The following is a 16042-nucleotide window of genomic DNA, read 5'->3' as shown; positions in this document are numbered from 1 at the left end:
CCACTACCGCATTTTGGGTGGAATCGTCTCAGGTTTGCACTGAATGAAATAGCAAGCAATCATTTTCTTAATACCCCAGTCTTTTTAAAGTGTTAAAGGGCAAGAGTTTTAAATGCCTTGATAGCTTGACAGCTCTCTTTGACAGTTCATCTTGACCATTTTTGACAATTATTTTCTGACAGTTCGCCCTGACACTTGTTTTTGACAGTTCCAATAAACTTCAATGAGTTTATGCACTTTTAACACACATTCATGCCTAATTTTAGAAATCCCAAAGGGTACTTGACTGCTCCCAGAGAGCACATTACCTCTCTCAAAGGTGTCCCGGACCACTACCTTACCTCTCCAAATGAGTACCCTGGCTATCCAAATGAATCCACAAAGTTCAAACCTGTTTCTATCAGCTCTAATCGGCGCACGTTGGGTTTCAGACATGAGTGGAGGCAGCTGCTGCTTTTTATGGGCAGTTGCCTCCACAAAACACACATTGTGAAATGCAACGCAACCCCATTCCTGCCCCTGTGAATATGGTACATGCCGTGTTCAGGGACTTTCAATTTTCAGGCTCGTCATTGCGAAACTCCAGCCTGTAGTGTCCATCTCAATACTGTCAGAATATGGAGGTAAAGTGATGCAAATTATGTAGCCATTTTTGGCTGTGAGCTCAAGTCACTGAAAAGTGGAATGTCTCCTTTTATTAAAAAAAAAATTCAATTAGGGGTTGGAAGCCAGTGGATTCAAAGATCATTTTTTTACATATAAAGCATGTTTTCATGAGAGTAATTCTCACTGATATTTATGTTCAATGCATGCATACTAACACTGCACATGAGCAAGGAAAGTTCTTCTATGGTGAGGGATTTGGAATAATTTCATGCACTGAGGGAAACAGAAAGGTGAGCTAGCCTAGTACTATTCCTTCATCATCATTCTTGTGAATCTTGGCAGCCAATGAGTGATTGCAGGATCTTAAAGCAAAATTCTTTATATGTAGAATTATGTAGAATATACAGCCCAGAAACTGGCCAATTGTCTCAATAAATCCATGCCACCATATATGCTCCACTCCTCTCAGTCCTTCCTCAGCTATCTCTCTCAGAATAGTACCTTATTCCCAACTCCATTTTCTGCTTATCCAGCTTTCCCTTAAATGCATCTATCATATTCACTTCACCTACTCCATGGTAGTGAAGTCTTACTATTCTCTGAGTAAAGATGTTGCTTCAAAATAGGCTGTTTGGTTTCTTGGTAACTGCCTCATGTTGTTGGTCCCTAGTTCTGCTTTTCCCCATAAGTGAAAAGACTTTCTTTGGGCCCGATTTTAACTCTGTGGATTGGTTTTGAGCACATTAACATCTCACAGTTTTTGTCTACCCTGCTAAAAGCTTTCATGATTTTAACTTCTAGGTCATCTCACAACCTTTTCAAGAGAAAAAAAACCCAGCCAATTCATCCTTTCCTGATAGTCATAGCCACACAGTTCTGGTATCATCCTTGTAAATCTTTTTTGCATCCTCTCCAGTGCCTCTACATACTTTTTTTATAATATGGTGATGAGAACTGTACACATTACTCCAAGTTTGGCCTAATCAAGGTTTGATACAAGTTTTTAATTCTTTCCATCTAGAAATAAATACTAATTCTTGGTATTTTTTTAGCGGGCTTAGTCACATATATAGCTATAGTGATTTGTGTATTTGTACTCTTAGAATCCATTGTTCCACAAACTCATTTAGAGTCTTAGGCTGGAATTTTCTGCCCCCGTTGGCATCAGGCGTCATGGCAGGCATGAGTGGACAATATGGCGAGAAGGTCAAAAATCAGTTTTACGCCGTCATGAAACCAGTTTGCAATCATCCACTCCACCCTTCAGTGTTGGGCCGCCTTTCCTGCCGTCCAGCATCGGTAACCTAATTTCAATGCATTTGCATCTCATCATCCTGCCTGCTCGCCGCAATCATCCCACCACATCAAATTTACCACCCATGTCAGCATGAAAACACGCTGGCCCAGAACACGTCTTGACAAGTGTGACGTGCAGAAGCCAGGACTTACCATTAGGGCCTTGCTCATATCACGGATATCCAAGGAGCAGAAGATGCTGGAGCCCTAAAGCTACTGGTCCCTGGAGGAACATATGCACCTGGAACATGTGTGAAGCAGAGGTGGGAGGTCTCTGTTGATGTCTGGAGTCTGTTTCGGGACATCACAGTCTTGGCCATGGGCTGCTACAGATGATTGTCTGGGAGTGGGGAGGAAGGCCCAGTTGTGAGAGGGAGAGGAAGGTACGGGAGGAGGGGGTGGGGGGTGAGGTTGGGAGGGGGGAACAAAGGTGTCGGGGGGGAAATGAGGTTGGGGGGGTGAACGAAGGTGTTAGGGGTGAGGTTGGAGGTGGGGAACAAAGGTGTTGGGGGGTGAGGTGGGGAGGGGGAGGGAGTATGGGGGAGGAGGGTGTAACGGGGGAGAATACAGCAACTAGGGAGGTAGGTATAGGGTAGGAGGAAGGTGTATGGGAAGGAGATCAGAGGGAGTAAGGACTTCATAGGGAAGGGGTCTGGGGGGAGTCCAGTGGGAAGGAGGAAGTAAGGGTGGAGGAGGGGGGATATCCAGGTGAACGTGCAAGGAAGGGGTCAGTGGAGTCAATGACTGTCCCCTGGGAAGCGAACTGAGGGTGGGCATGGTAGGAGGGAATGGTGAGTATGGGTGGGAGGGTGATGGTGCGTCGAGAGTGGTAGAAGGGACAGTGAAGGTGGCTGGTGGGGACTTGGAGGCAGACACGAAGCTTGGGGGTAGGAAGGAGGAGGTCGGGGAGGTCAATGTGAATAAGCTTGGGATTCTTAGGAAGGCAGGAACGTGCGCATTCACCTGGACATCCTGGAAAGAAAAGGGTCCTGGTTGGTAGGTGACGATGGGGAGGTGGAAGATGATGCCATGGGGGTCGACAGTGGTGGGGGAAGGACATGGGTGACTGAGGGAGGAAAAAGGATGGGAGAGCTGAGCAGAAATGTGACAGCTATCATTTTTCTTAAATCGAAAGTGAGAGGAGCCTTGTGTTGGGCTGGCACAGATGCTGCAGGGGAGTGTGATCAGTGGGTGGAGATGCAGGTCACTCTGATAGACAACCAAAAGAGAACCCCAGCAGGCAGCATTGAAAATGCTTGGGACGTTGAGATGAGTGTGATTGAGAAAGGCTGTGTGTATGTGGGAGAATGCTGGCACGAGGCTCCGAAAGACCCTGCCACACACACACTTCTCCCTCCAGAACCACTGAACTACTATTGGGGGTTGGAGGGGGTGGGGATGCAGGGGGTGGATTTGCAAAGCCTGTAAATGAAGCTGAAAGACACCATGACACATCAGTCAGTGAAAGTGAATATATTTTCAGATCATAAAGTGACAAAATGTGTTCAACCATGCAACTGCTTGTGATCAGAAATTCTTAACTTCTCTAGCCCACCACTTCTTCTAGGTTCTGCCCTGATATCCGCAGCAGGGGTGGAGACAGCCTGTGTAATGGTTTGCCCTGTTGCCTCTGATGACTCCAGCGTGGGCTGCTTATTTCCAGCTCTTCAATGGAGGAGGAACCCTCTTGGCTGGGGCTGAGGACCTAGATGGAGCTGAGGGACTGGCTGGCTAGGAGTGTCGGTCGCTTGGCAAAGTTCCCTGTGAACCAAAGTCGTGATAGTTAGTACATGACAGCAGAGTCAAAATGGGAGAGACAGCACTCTCAGCTGCATTGAGAGAGGGATGATGTGGTGCAGGATCCTCACGTGGGTGTTCGCTGCCAACTTCACCATCACCGCAGGCATGGTCCACATCCTCACCGGTCAGCACAATGGCACGCTCCTCAAAGTGAGTGAGGGGCCTAATGTGGGCCACTCCACCCCCAGTCTAGGTGCTCTCCCTGCTGTTGTGAGCCAGCACCTCCTGGTTGAAAACAGATGGACAGAGTGTGAGCAGGACACATGGCATTGCATTGAATGTTTGTGTGGTTAGTGGAGCCATGAAAGGGATGAGGATGTGAGCTCCAGGGGATATAAGCCTGTTGGAGATGTGAGGGTGTGTGTGAGAGTTAGTGGTGTTGTTCCTTGAGGTGTGGCATCCCTTTGGATGTGTGATGGCTTTGTGAGTGTGAGAGTTGAGTGTGATGAGAAGAGTGACTTACAATGGCAGAATGGATGAGAACATTCAACCTCTTCTTGCATTGGGTGGCCATTCTCTTTTGCATGGCATTGGCACTGACCAACGCTGCCACTGCCTCCCATGCTGAATTGGTGACCTTGCTTATTGGCCTTCACACAGCTGGGGTAGAGGACTTCGTGGCAGGCCTCCACTGCATCCAGTAGGTGCTCGAGGGAGATGTCGCTAAGTTTGGGGGAAGCACGTTTCCTCCCTTTGGCAGCCATCAGTTCCCAGCAGCTTCCAATCCCTTGAAGAATGGTAGCTCTGTGCAAGGGCACCCTTTAAACATGACGCCTGGTTTGCTAAAGGCCTGGGGTTACTGTAGGGTGGATGAATCAGAGGCCACCCTGCCTGTAGCCTGGCATGTTTTGCCAGGAATGCATTATTAATGAGGTGGGGCGATAAGCGTAAAACGCCGCCATTGCTGCCAGTGGGTAAAATGTCCATTTTCCCGCCTGCTACCGCACTTAGTGCAAATCTGGAATTATTCTATCCTTATTTACTGGGTGTTATATGATATTTTTCTTTTTCTTAGGTAAATGTGAGGTATTACATTTTGTAATATCCAATTTATTTATCAATTATATGCCTATTTTGCAAGCTTATTGGAAATTAACTTCATCACTATGATGAGCTGGAGTGAACATGGAATGTTTTTTATTCATTCATGGGATGAGGGCTTCACTGGCTGGGCCAGCATTTATTGTCCATCCCTAGTTGCCCTTGAGAAGGTGGTGATGAGCTGCCTTCTTGAACCACTGCAGTCCAGGTGGTGGTGAGTGACTTGGAGGGGAAATTCCAGGTGGTGATGTTCCCATCTATCTGCTGCCCTTGTCCTCCTAGATGGTAGCGTTCGTGGGTTTGGAAGGTGCTGTCAAAGGAACCTTGGTGAATTCCTGCAGTGCATCTTGTAGATGGCACACACTGCTGCTACTGTGCGTTGGTGGTGGAGGGAGTGAATGCTTGTGTATAGGGTGCCAATCAAGTGGGCTGCTTTGTCCTGGATGGTGTCAAGCTTCTTGAGTGTTTTGGGAGCTGCAAGTGGGGAGTATTCCATCAGACTCTTGACTTGTGCCTTGTAGATGGTGGACAGGCTTTGGGGAATCAGGAGGTGAGTTACTTGTTGTAGGATTCCTAGCCTCTGACCTGCTTTTGTAGCCACAGTATTTACATGGCAAGTCCAGTTCAGTTTCTGGTCAATGGTAACCCGCAGGATGTTGATAGTGGGGGACTCAGTGTTGGTAATGCCATTGAACACCAAGGGACAATGGTTAGATTCTATCTTGTTAAAAATGGCCATTGCCTGGCACTTGTGTGGCACGAATGTTACTTGCCACTTGTCAGCCCAAGCCTGGATATTGTCCAGGTCTTGCTGCATTTGGACATGGACTGCTTCAGTATCTGAGGAGACGCAAATGGTGCTGAACATTTTGCAATCGTCAGCCAACATCCCCACTTCTGACCTTACGATGGAAGGAATGTCATTGATGAAGCAGCTGAAGATGGTTGGGCAAAGACACTACCCTTAGGAACTCCTGCAGTAATGTTCTGGAGCTGAGATGACTAACCTCCAACAATCACAACCACCTTCCTTTATGCTAGGTATGACTCCAACCAGTGGAGAGGTTTTACCCTGATTCCCATTAACTGCAGTTTTGCTAGGGCTCCTTGATGCCACACTCGGTCAATTGCGGCCTTGATGTCAAGGGCAGTCACTCTCACCTCACCTTGGGAGTTCAGCTCTTTTGTCCATGTTTGAACCAAGGCTGTAATGATGTCAGGAGCTGAGTGGCCCTGGCAGAACCCGAACTGGTCAGTGAGCAGGTTATTGCTAAGCAAGCGCCACTTGAAAGAACTGTTGATGACCTTTTCCATTACTTTACTGATGATCGAGAGTAGACTAACTGGCCAGGTTGGATTTGTCCTGCTTTTTGTGGACAGGACATACCTGGGTAATTTTCCACATAGCTGGACATACAACACATAGTACAGTGTTGTAACTGTACTGGAACAGCTTGGGTAGGAGCGCGGCAAGTTCTGGAGCACAAGTCTTTAGTACTATTGCTGGAATATTGTCAGGGCCCATAGCCTTTGCAGTATCCAGTGCCTCCAGCCGTTTCTTGATATCATGTGGAGTGAATCGAAATGTCTGAAGACTGGGATCTGTCATACTGGGGTCCTCCGGAGGAGACCTAGATGGATCTCCATTCAGCACTTCTGGCTGAAGATTGTAGCAAATACCTCAGCCTTATCTTTTGCACTGATGTGCTAGGCTCCTCCATCATTGACGATGGGGATATTTGTGGAGCCGTCTCTTCCATTGATTTGTTTAATTGTCCATCACCATTCACGACTGGATGTAGCAGAACTTCAGAGCTTAGATCTGATCTGTTGGTTGTGGGATCGCTTAGCTCTGTCTATCACTTGCTGCTTATGCTGTTTGGTAAGCAAGTAGACCTGTGTTATAGTTTCACCAGGTTGACACCTCATTTTTAGATATGCCTGGTGCTGCTCCTGGCATGCCCTCCTGCACTCTTCTTTGAACCAGGGTTGATCCCCTGGATTGATGGTAAAGGTAGAGTGGGGGATATGCCGGGCTATGAGGTTACAGATTGTGTTCGAGTACAATTCTTCTGCTGCTGATGGCCCACAGTGCCTCACAGATGCCCAGTCTTGAGTTGCTAGGCTTGTTCGAAATCTATTCCATTTATCACGGTGGTAGTGCCATACAACACGATGGAGGGTATCCTCAATGTGAAGACGGGATTTCACCTCCACAGGACTGGGTGGTGGTCAATCCTACCAATACTGTCATGGACAGATGCATCTGCGGCAGGCAGGTTGGTGAGGATGAGGTCAAGTATATTTTTCCCTCACCATGTTAGTTCCCTCACCACCCGCCGCAGACCCAGTCTAGCAGCTATGTCCTTTAGGACTCGGTCAGCTCAGTCAGTAGTGGTGCTACCGAGCCACTCTTAGTGATGGACATTGAAGTCCCCCACCCAGAGTACATCCTGCACCCTTCCTATCCTCAGTGCTTCCTCCAAGTGGTGTTCAACCTGGAGAAGCATTGATTCATCAGCTGAGGGATAGCAGTAGGTGGTAATCAGCAGGAGGTTTCCTTGCCCATGTTTGACCTGATGCCATTAGACTTCATGGGGTCCAGAATTAATGTTGAGGACTTCCAGGGCAACTCGCACCCAACTGTATACCATTGTCCTGCCATCTATGCTGGGTCTGGCCTGTCATTGGGACAGGATATACTGATGGATGGTGATGGTGGTGTCTGGGACATTATCTGTAAGATATGATTCTGTGAGGATGACTATGTCAGGCTGTTGCTTGACTAGTCTGTGAGACAGCTTTCCCAATTTTGGCACTGGCCCCCAGATGTTAGTAAGGAGGACTTTGCAGGGTTGACAGGGCTGAGTTTCTGTTGTCATTTCCAGTGCCTAGGTTGATGCCGGGTGGCCCGTCTGGTTTCATTCCTTTTTTGAGTTTTTGTAGCGGTTTGATACAACTGAGTGGCTTGCTAGGCCATTTCAGAGGGCATTTAAGAATCAACTGTGTTGCTGTGGGTCTGGAGTCACATGTAGGCCAGACCAGGTAAGGACGGCAGATTTCCTTCCTTAAAGGACATTAGTGAACCAGATGGGTTTTTACAACAATCGAATAATGAAATAAAGGTGTACAGATGAGTTTTGATGAAAATTGTAAAGGCCACCTGGCCAATTCACCCATCTGCCAACCATAAGGTTGGACAGACCTTGAAAATTCAGAGACAATTGTGCCGTTAATGGGCTTGATGGCCTGCTTAATTGTCGGCAGGCACGCTTCTGATTTTTGCGCGTGCCCACCAACTGCGCGATGACATCAGGATGCTTGCCCAATGCCATCTTGTGAGATTTTATGACCGATCTGGTCGGGCACACACCCGCCCGCAGGAAGTAAAATTCAGTCCTATATATTTGAGGTATTTATCATGTGAATGACATGATAAACCAAGCTCATGTATAATTCATTTTTTATTGAAAGTATAACTTTTTTTTACAACACTTAAGGCAAACAAAACAGAACAGAACAAACAATAGGTCAGTAAGTGCATCATAAAATAAATACATCAAAAATCTTAAAGATGGGAAAGGAAATTATGTAGACATAGAGATTATAGAAGTAATGTTGCTGCTTAAATCTAATATAAACTGTCCCACCTTCACTGTAATTCCACTGAGATGAGTAAAGTTAGCATAGACATTCAGATCTTTACTGTTGACTGCTTCAAGATCTAGGACTTTAACATATTTGGTCACTGGGGAAGCACAAAAGTTAACAATACTCTGCAATCTTGTAAGATTTATACATATACATATAAAAGCTCAACATTTCAAAATGCAATCTTCACAAGCTAACTTTACAGATCACTTACTAGGATGAATCTCTAAACAATAAATTATACCTTCTATTTACATGATGCAAAATGATCAAGTTTCCTTCATAAATGCACAAAATAGTGCACACAAAATAGCCAATTTTCACTTAACCAGGCATTGGGTGAGCAGTGCAAACTCCACCCAATGGCACTTCAAAATTGGATTGAGGGCCTAAAACTGGAGAAAGTTCCTTATATGCTTATTGTAAGTAGGGTTCTCACCTGAAACTGGTAGCAGAGATTAGCTCTGCAAAGAAATGTCAACCTATTGATCAGGAGTGGGAAAAGAATAGTAAGTTCAGCCTGTGATAATCAGAGTACCCACTGCACTGTTCTTGCCCAAAAGCAGGGGCAAAAATCGTGCCCCTCATCTCTGTACTCCAAATCCTCTTTGGCTTTTAGCTCCCATAATGTGGGTTTTGCTTACCCAATGGATACATCAATACCAGGCCCATTATAAAAACAACTCAAGTTATGTATCGTGCGTGTAAAAGTGAGTTGGAACTTTATTCTCATCTTTTATCCTACAAGGAGTTGGTGAAATGAAAATTAAGAAAGATTGTGGTGCAAGATTAGGTAAGCAGCAAAAGCAGAATCCTTCTGACTGCTAGTGGATGTCAACATTCTGGTGATGATCCAAAGTTATCTCTAAATCATTGTTTTATACTTGATCAGAACAATGTCTAGGAAGCTGGCTTAAAGTGAGTCCATGTGCTGAACTTGTGAAACCTTCTTTAAGAACCATTATTTAGTACTTGATACCGGAATCTCTGATTCTTTCCACTTAATATGGCAGAAGGCACAGATGGGCTAAATCACAGTTTATCAAAGATATTGCACTGTGATTCCCATCACTGCGATGCAGGTGGAAAGCAGCAGGCTGTAGCTGTTGACTGAAGCAGAATCAGGCACTAAAAATAAAATGAAATAAAGAAACACATTGTTAACTGTTATCCTCTACAACATTCTTTAACCTTTCTTGAGCTGGAATTGTTCTTAGTGTAAAATAGTATCTTTCATAAATATTATTTCACACTGAAGAAGTGTTCACTTTTCAAACTGTGATTTTCTTTTACACTTTATTTTGTTACATCCTTCTAATTGTGTACAATTACATGTTGTTTGCTGGTTCTGTACACCCTTCTATGTTATTATTTATGAATGGAAGTGATTTTGACTCTAGACTAACCATGTGGTTAGTTTTGAGTCTTTATATAAGCATATATGTATCCTCAAGGACGGCGCAGCTTTCAAATAAAACATTTCCACTTTGCCCCCATGATGATATCAACCAGTCCCAGGTGCTATCCAATGTTCTTGTCAGTGTGGAGAACATCAGATGTAAAATGCCACTTACATTCCTCAAAGGAAAAGATTCCAAGTCCAGCAGGTGATATTCCTCCTTGAAGTCCAATTCCTAGACTCATAACCTCACCTACTGTGTGTGAGTTAACCCAATGCTGCACTAGTTCATGATTTTCATTTTCTTTAAGAGAATTCAGGTTTATTCCAAGTAGATCTCGTATGTTTTGAGCAGTGAGTTTCTGAAAGATAAGTTGGTCACAATGTAATGATAGGATTATGCTCATTCTCATTGTTTTTCTTTCAGATTTCCAGCATCCGCAGTATTTTGCTTTTATCTTATGTTCATTCTTGGTTCCATGTAGTTCTTTAATAATATGTCAGAAAGAGCTACGCACCATTAAACCAGTAACATATATAGAAAAAACATAAAAAGACAACACGGGGAACAGGTCATTTAGCCCAACATATTTGTGTTGTCAATGAGAACAGAACAGAATTTAGGATCCTCACCTCCATGCTGACTATTTCCAGGTTATATATTGGTGAGTGACATGAGTGCAAGTAAATAATCTTAAACATGTATTTACCAGCCATGTTCCCAGATCCCTTCAACCACATCTCCTTCATCTACCTATTCAATTTGACCTTGAGTGTTCGCATGGTCTCTGTCTCAACCTTTTCAGTCTCTTACATCTACTAATAATGCTACTCAGATGGATTTAACTCCAATCCTGGTTTGACTCCCTCCCATCAATCGGAACTGTGAAGCTCTAGTTAAGTGGTTCTATAAATTGCCTCTTTAAATGGAAACATTGAGAGTGAAATGATTTTGAGTATTAACACGTTTGGGCAATAGTGAATTGGCTGTCTGTTGTTGACCCCACACCATTTCACTTCCATTATGGACATGGAAATGAATGATAGCTGAAAATCTATTATGACATCCTTTGCTTAATAACAGGCAAGAAGTCTGAGTTCATACAGTCCGACTTTAAATTTGCTTCAAATATGAAGAACTTCTTGTTATTCTTTTTTCCTCACAGCTGAGAACATAATGTTCTCCTTGCAGTTTCTGGTCAAGGGAAGATGTCATAAATATAGCAGTTGTGTGACAATGATGTGGTCTGTGGTGATTAATGCACAATGGATTTGACTGTTTTCGGGCACTGTATCTAATATCTGGTTCATATGTAATGCAATAAAACATTGAATGGTGTTGCAATCCTCCATTGGTACCTACTTCTACTTCCACTGGATTGAGTCCGCTGAATGTCTGGAAGTCCATGTTGATGTTGCCAGCAGCTAAACTCTGTAAATCAGCTGCTCGTGCACCACCTTTTAGAGAATAGAAAAGAACTGTCTGTTTAACACAGAAATTGCAATGGTCTGAAAATTAATTGTTTCTTTGAATAACTCTTCAAATAATCATCAAACCAGATTGTCATATTACTTACCAACATACGGCTTGAGTTGATTAAAATAGGCTTTGGGATCACCAGCTTGATCCTGGAATGCAACTTTAGCGATCCCAAAAATTATGTCTTTCTTTGCCTGGGTACATGTGGAAATATTAAGTGGCTTGGTTTTTCTGTAACAGAATAGTTGTGCTGTTATATTTTAGTTAATATTAACACTTTTAGGGCTTTGGTGTTCTGTGTTCATTGACAAGGTCATCATTTCACTTTCCGAAAAGCAGAATGCAGCAGATGCTGGAAACCTGAAATAAAAACAGAAAATGCTGGAAATACTCAGCAGGCCTGGCAGCATCTGTGGAGAGAAACAGAGTTAGCGTTTCAGGTTAATGACCTTTCAAGTTGAAACATTAATTCGGTTCACTCTCCACATCTGCCAGACCTGCTGAATTTTTCCATCATTTTATGTTTTTATTTCATCACTTCACTTTGCCTCATTTAAACAGAATACATAGTGTTCTTCTGGGCTTTTACAGGTTTGCTGAGTCATTACTGAGGCAACTAGAATGTCATACATTTAATTAAAACAATAGATTCGCAGAGTGGCTTCAGAGAATCTGACACTCACTTTAGTTCACTGGGAAGGATGGTTCTAAGGTTCTCTTCACTCACTACACAATATTGGTCTACCAATAGCATCCCATGCAATGGCATTTAGTGACCCAGATCTCTGCAGGTAATTTGCAATAATTGTATTTGTCTGAAATGAAAGGAAACAGTGAAAGTTCAGTTTATTACATTTACTTCATACACAGTATAAACTCAGATATTTTTCTAATTACCTATTCATTTCATTCAAACTTTTGCACAACTTTTTATAATGTGTGAGGACCTAGCTTTTAAATAGGAGAAATTACAACATGATATGGTGAACTTACTGGAAATCTGGAATCGAAACAGAAAACAATAAACGGAGAACACAAGTTCCTTCAAATATTGATAGGACCTGCTCTGTACTTCCAGCACTCTCTGTTGTCACGACATCAAAATAAGTTTTGTCAGAATCTGATTTTTGGTGGATTTGATTCTCTAAGTAAAAATCTTCCATCATCTCAGTTCTGGTGCCCCTTATGTAGCATTATTTCTGTGACTGGCACCCAGGGATGTAATGGTGCGAAACAGGAATTGACAATCAGAGACAGTAGGTCGTTTCACACTCAAAGAAATTTTTAAAAAGTATTTGATGGGGAATATTTGGAAGCAAAAGAGTTCCATCTACTCCTAGCTCTTGTTGTCATCCATTACAGCACAAACAACATTTGTGAATAAGACAAGCTCTTTAAGAGAGCCATAGAGTCAGAAGCCTGCTGCTGATCCATACTGTATTGATATGTGGGTTATTCTCTATAACAAGTGCAAGGGTATCTGCAGTTGTTATGTTCCATGTGCTGATTTCCTCAGGGCCGTACACCGTAATAATGAATCCCAACTGTTGTATCCGTTCTTCTGGCAGTCCATTTGTGTAGATCTGTTCCAAAATAACAAAAATATATATTCAGTCAGATTAAAGAGCACAAGTTCCAGAAACTACATTTTCAACATTTCCCTGTTGTAACCCCTGGTTCTCTTGTATGGTTGTGTAATGGGATTTCTCTTTCTTTTGTCATATCTACGACAGAACTTAATGGTGGAACTTCCTAAGACTGCATACCACCAGTTGGGGCCTTGTAGATGGTGGGTCATTTTCTCCATTCGCTCTATTCAAACCTTTCATTGCTTCTTTCTGATTTTTTCTGGAATGTACCTCAAAGTAGAGACTCTGGCAGGTTAAAATAAAACAACTGGCCACCCACCTTACCACTGAAAGGGGAAAAAAAACAGCAGCTTAGATGTGTAGCCGAATGGAGCAATTAACCCAACACTAAAGCTGCAATCTAACGTTCTTTAAGATGCACCAGGATTTTAAGCACAGCTTTTATTTGGAATCCATGGACCATTAGGCTTTACAAAGTGAGCTGCCAGTAATGCATGGATGGTTACTGGTAGTCAGTTGCTTTGGGTACTGGAGGTATTCAGCAGGAAAACCTTATCCTCAAATCTTACAGGCTTACCTCTCCCAGTTTCCTTTTCAGAATAAGAATAAGTCTCTGCTAAAAGCTATGTGTCCCAGTTCAGTGAGGTTTGCTTTCAGCACACTATTGTTCAAACAGGCATCTAACTGGGCAACAGAATAAAGAGCAGGCAACAATGAATTCTTGGTCATTTCTCTTGTAATGAAACCCTTGGTACAATCTGTGAACATAAACATTATTGTGTGAAAATCATGCAGACGTTAATTTTTTAAAAGAATGTAGAAGGAAACCAATGTAAGGCACAAAGTACATTTGAACTTTTAGCACATTGCAGGAAATGGAACCCTCTGATCCTAGGTTACTTTTTCATGGAATAATGGAACACATGGAACATGCTGGTCAGCGTTTTATCCAGAACATAAGGACAGAAAAAGAATCCAGATTGCGAAAAGGCCATTCTGTTCATCATGCTCACCCCCTCCATAATCCATAATTATCCTGTCATGGGCAGAGAAATGGGAATATTTCTTGAAGGCAGACCTCAGTAATTTCTCACTGATTGCATCAGCATTCACTTACTTGGAATGAATGGAGAAAAGGGAATATGAATCTTTATTAAGACGCCGAGAGGCAAGAAATCTGAGTATTCAGTGCTATAGCATTATCTCTTTATCTATATAGTGTTATAGGGACATTCACCTGGAATTTCCACTGGGGTCTTCCTATATTCTTGCTATCAATTCAGTGGAAATCAATGGAAATGAGAAACAGGCAATTTTTATTGAGTTAAATGATATACGGGGCTACTTTGGATAATTCAGCACAAGATTAAATACAGGAAGAATGAGTATGGATGGTATTCAACTATTCCAACATACATCAGTGAGCATGGGACTGATGGTCAATGCAAAAAGAAACTGAATTTACCCACATCATATAATTCTGTTGCATTTTGCTTTTGGTATCATATGCAAATCACAAAAATATACACAATGAAGTTGTTTCGCATCATTGGAACTATTCTACCTTCAAAGGTTACATCACTCTTCTAACTTTTTCTGTGCTTGAGGAAATAGTTCAGGAAGATAGTGCTCTGTTAGTTGATGCATTGAACAACATGCGATGGTGGGATGAAGGCCATTTCAGGAACATCAGCAAATAACCAGTCTCTCAGCAGAGTATAGCACTTGCTGATTTGAGCTGCCTAGCTCTCATTCAGTGTTTCAACTTTTGGAGACCGTAGGAAATGTAGAGCAACATTCTTTTAGCTAAGAGTTAATTCTCATGAACAACTCGAGATATTTATGATATTCTTGCAGTTGGAGGACCTTCATTTAGACATCCAGTCAGGTCCATAACAACAACTTGCATTTATAGAGCACCTTTACTTTAGTGAATTGCCCTAAGGTGCTTCCCCAGGTCGCTAACAAACAAAATTTGACACTGAATGACATAAGGTGACATTAGGAAAGATAATCAAAAGCTTAGTTAAAGAGGTAGGGATTAAAGAATGTCAAAAGAGGAAAGAGAGGTAGAGAGACGGAGAGATTTAGGGATGGAATTCCAGGGTTAGGGCCTCAGTAGATGAAAGCAAGGCCGCCCAGTGGTGGAACAACTGAAACTCAGGACCTGGAAGAGGTCAGAATGAAATCTCCGAGAGTGTTAGCGAGAGAGGTGACTACAGAGATAGGGAAGGGCATGCCGTGGAATGACTAGAAAACAAGAATGCATACTTTTAAATCGAGGCATTGTCCAACCAGGAGCCAACATACATCAGTGAGCATGGGACTGATGGTCAACAGGAGGTGGTGTAAATCAGGATATGGGCAGCAGACTTTTAGATGAGCATAACTTTATGGTGGGTGGAAGCTGTGAATCTAGTCAAGAGTGCATTTGAATAGGCAAGTCCATTGACTATTCAGGTGAATAAGCGTGGATGAGGGTTTCAGCAGCAGATGAGCTGAAGCAGATGCAGAGTCGGGCAATGCAATAGAGATAGAAGTCTAGATCAATTAATACTTTGCTTCATTGCTTGTTACTTACCAGTGGCATGTTTCATTCTTCTTCTAAACAATAGCTGGCTGAGTCTTTGTGACTCTTCGTCACCAAGAACCTGTAGGGTGGAATATAATATTCTATTGCATTTGTTCATGTATTGCAGTTTAAATGAACAACTAATTCTTTAGAGATACAGTTCATCATAAATACTTATGGAAAAGGTCATACACAGGCAGTGAGCATGAGGCATAAAATGCCTTTGATGTTAATAAATGGGTCCTACTGTTTTTATAAGCACTACATCACTATTCATGTACCAAAACATAGAGGCTATTGTCGTCATATTCTCTCATTGCCTTGCGCTGCGTTTATCAAATTTCTCATTAATTATTGTACAATAAATTTAATCAGCCTGATTTTGAAATTACTGTGAACTTCCTGATTTATCACTAAATTATATTTTCAACAATTAGCCAAGACATGCAAGGAAGATGCTAAATTTCTCTTACCGGCTGAGCATTCAAAGTGGTCAAAAAGAAACCCAAAAGGAAATATCAGAATGATCTGTTAAAAGTAAGTCCCACAAATCATTCCTTGATCAAAACATACACACTTCATATCTTTGGTACTTAAGCATATGTCTA

The 16042-nt window shown here is 42.7% G+C and overlaps 2 long non-coding RNA genes across 2 annotated transcripts; both read right to left on the bottom strand.

Moving 5' to 3' along the window:
* Window positions 1–10005: 10005 nt before the first annotated feature.
* On the bottom strand, window positions 10006–11504 carry LOC144691234 (uncharacterized). Its single transcript, XR_013579068.1, has 3 exons — window positions 11371–11504; window positions 11157–11251; window positions 10006–10155 (listed from the first exon to the last, which is right to left on the bottom strand). It is a non-coding gene; the product is annotated as an uncharacterized LOC144691234 (long non-coding RNA).
* Window positions 11505–12030: 526 nt separating this feature from the next.
* On the bottom strand, window positions 12031–13468 carry LOC144691233 (uncharacterized). The gene is made up of 3 exons (XR_013579067.1): window positions 13440–13468; window positions 12710–12856; window positions 12031–12088 (listed from the first exon to the last, which is right to left on the bottom strand). It is a non-coding gene; the product is annotated as an uncharacterized LOC144691233 (long non-coding RNA).
* Between the last annotated feature and the right edge of the window lie 2574 nt (window positions 13469–16042).

This window comes from Cetorhinus maximus, chromosome 15, assembly GCF_964194155.1.
Source record: "Cetorhinus maximus chromosome 15, sCetMax3.hap1.1, whole genome shotgun sequence".
Lineage (NCBI taxonomy): Eukaryota > Metazoa > Chordata > Chondrichthyes > Lamniformes > Cetorhinidae > Cetorhinus > Cetorhinus maximus.
Note: the sequence above shows the minus strand (reverse complement) of the source record. Positions and strands in the feature narration are given on the sequence as shown.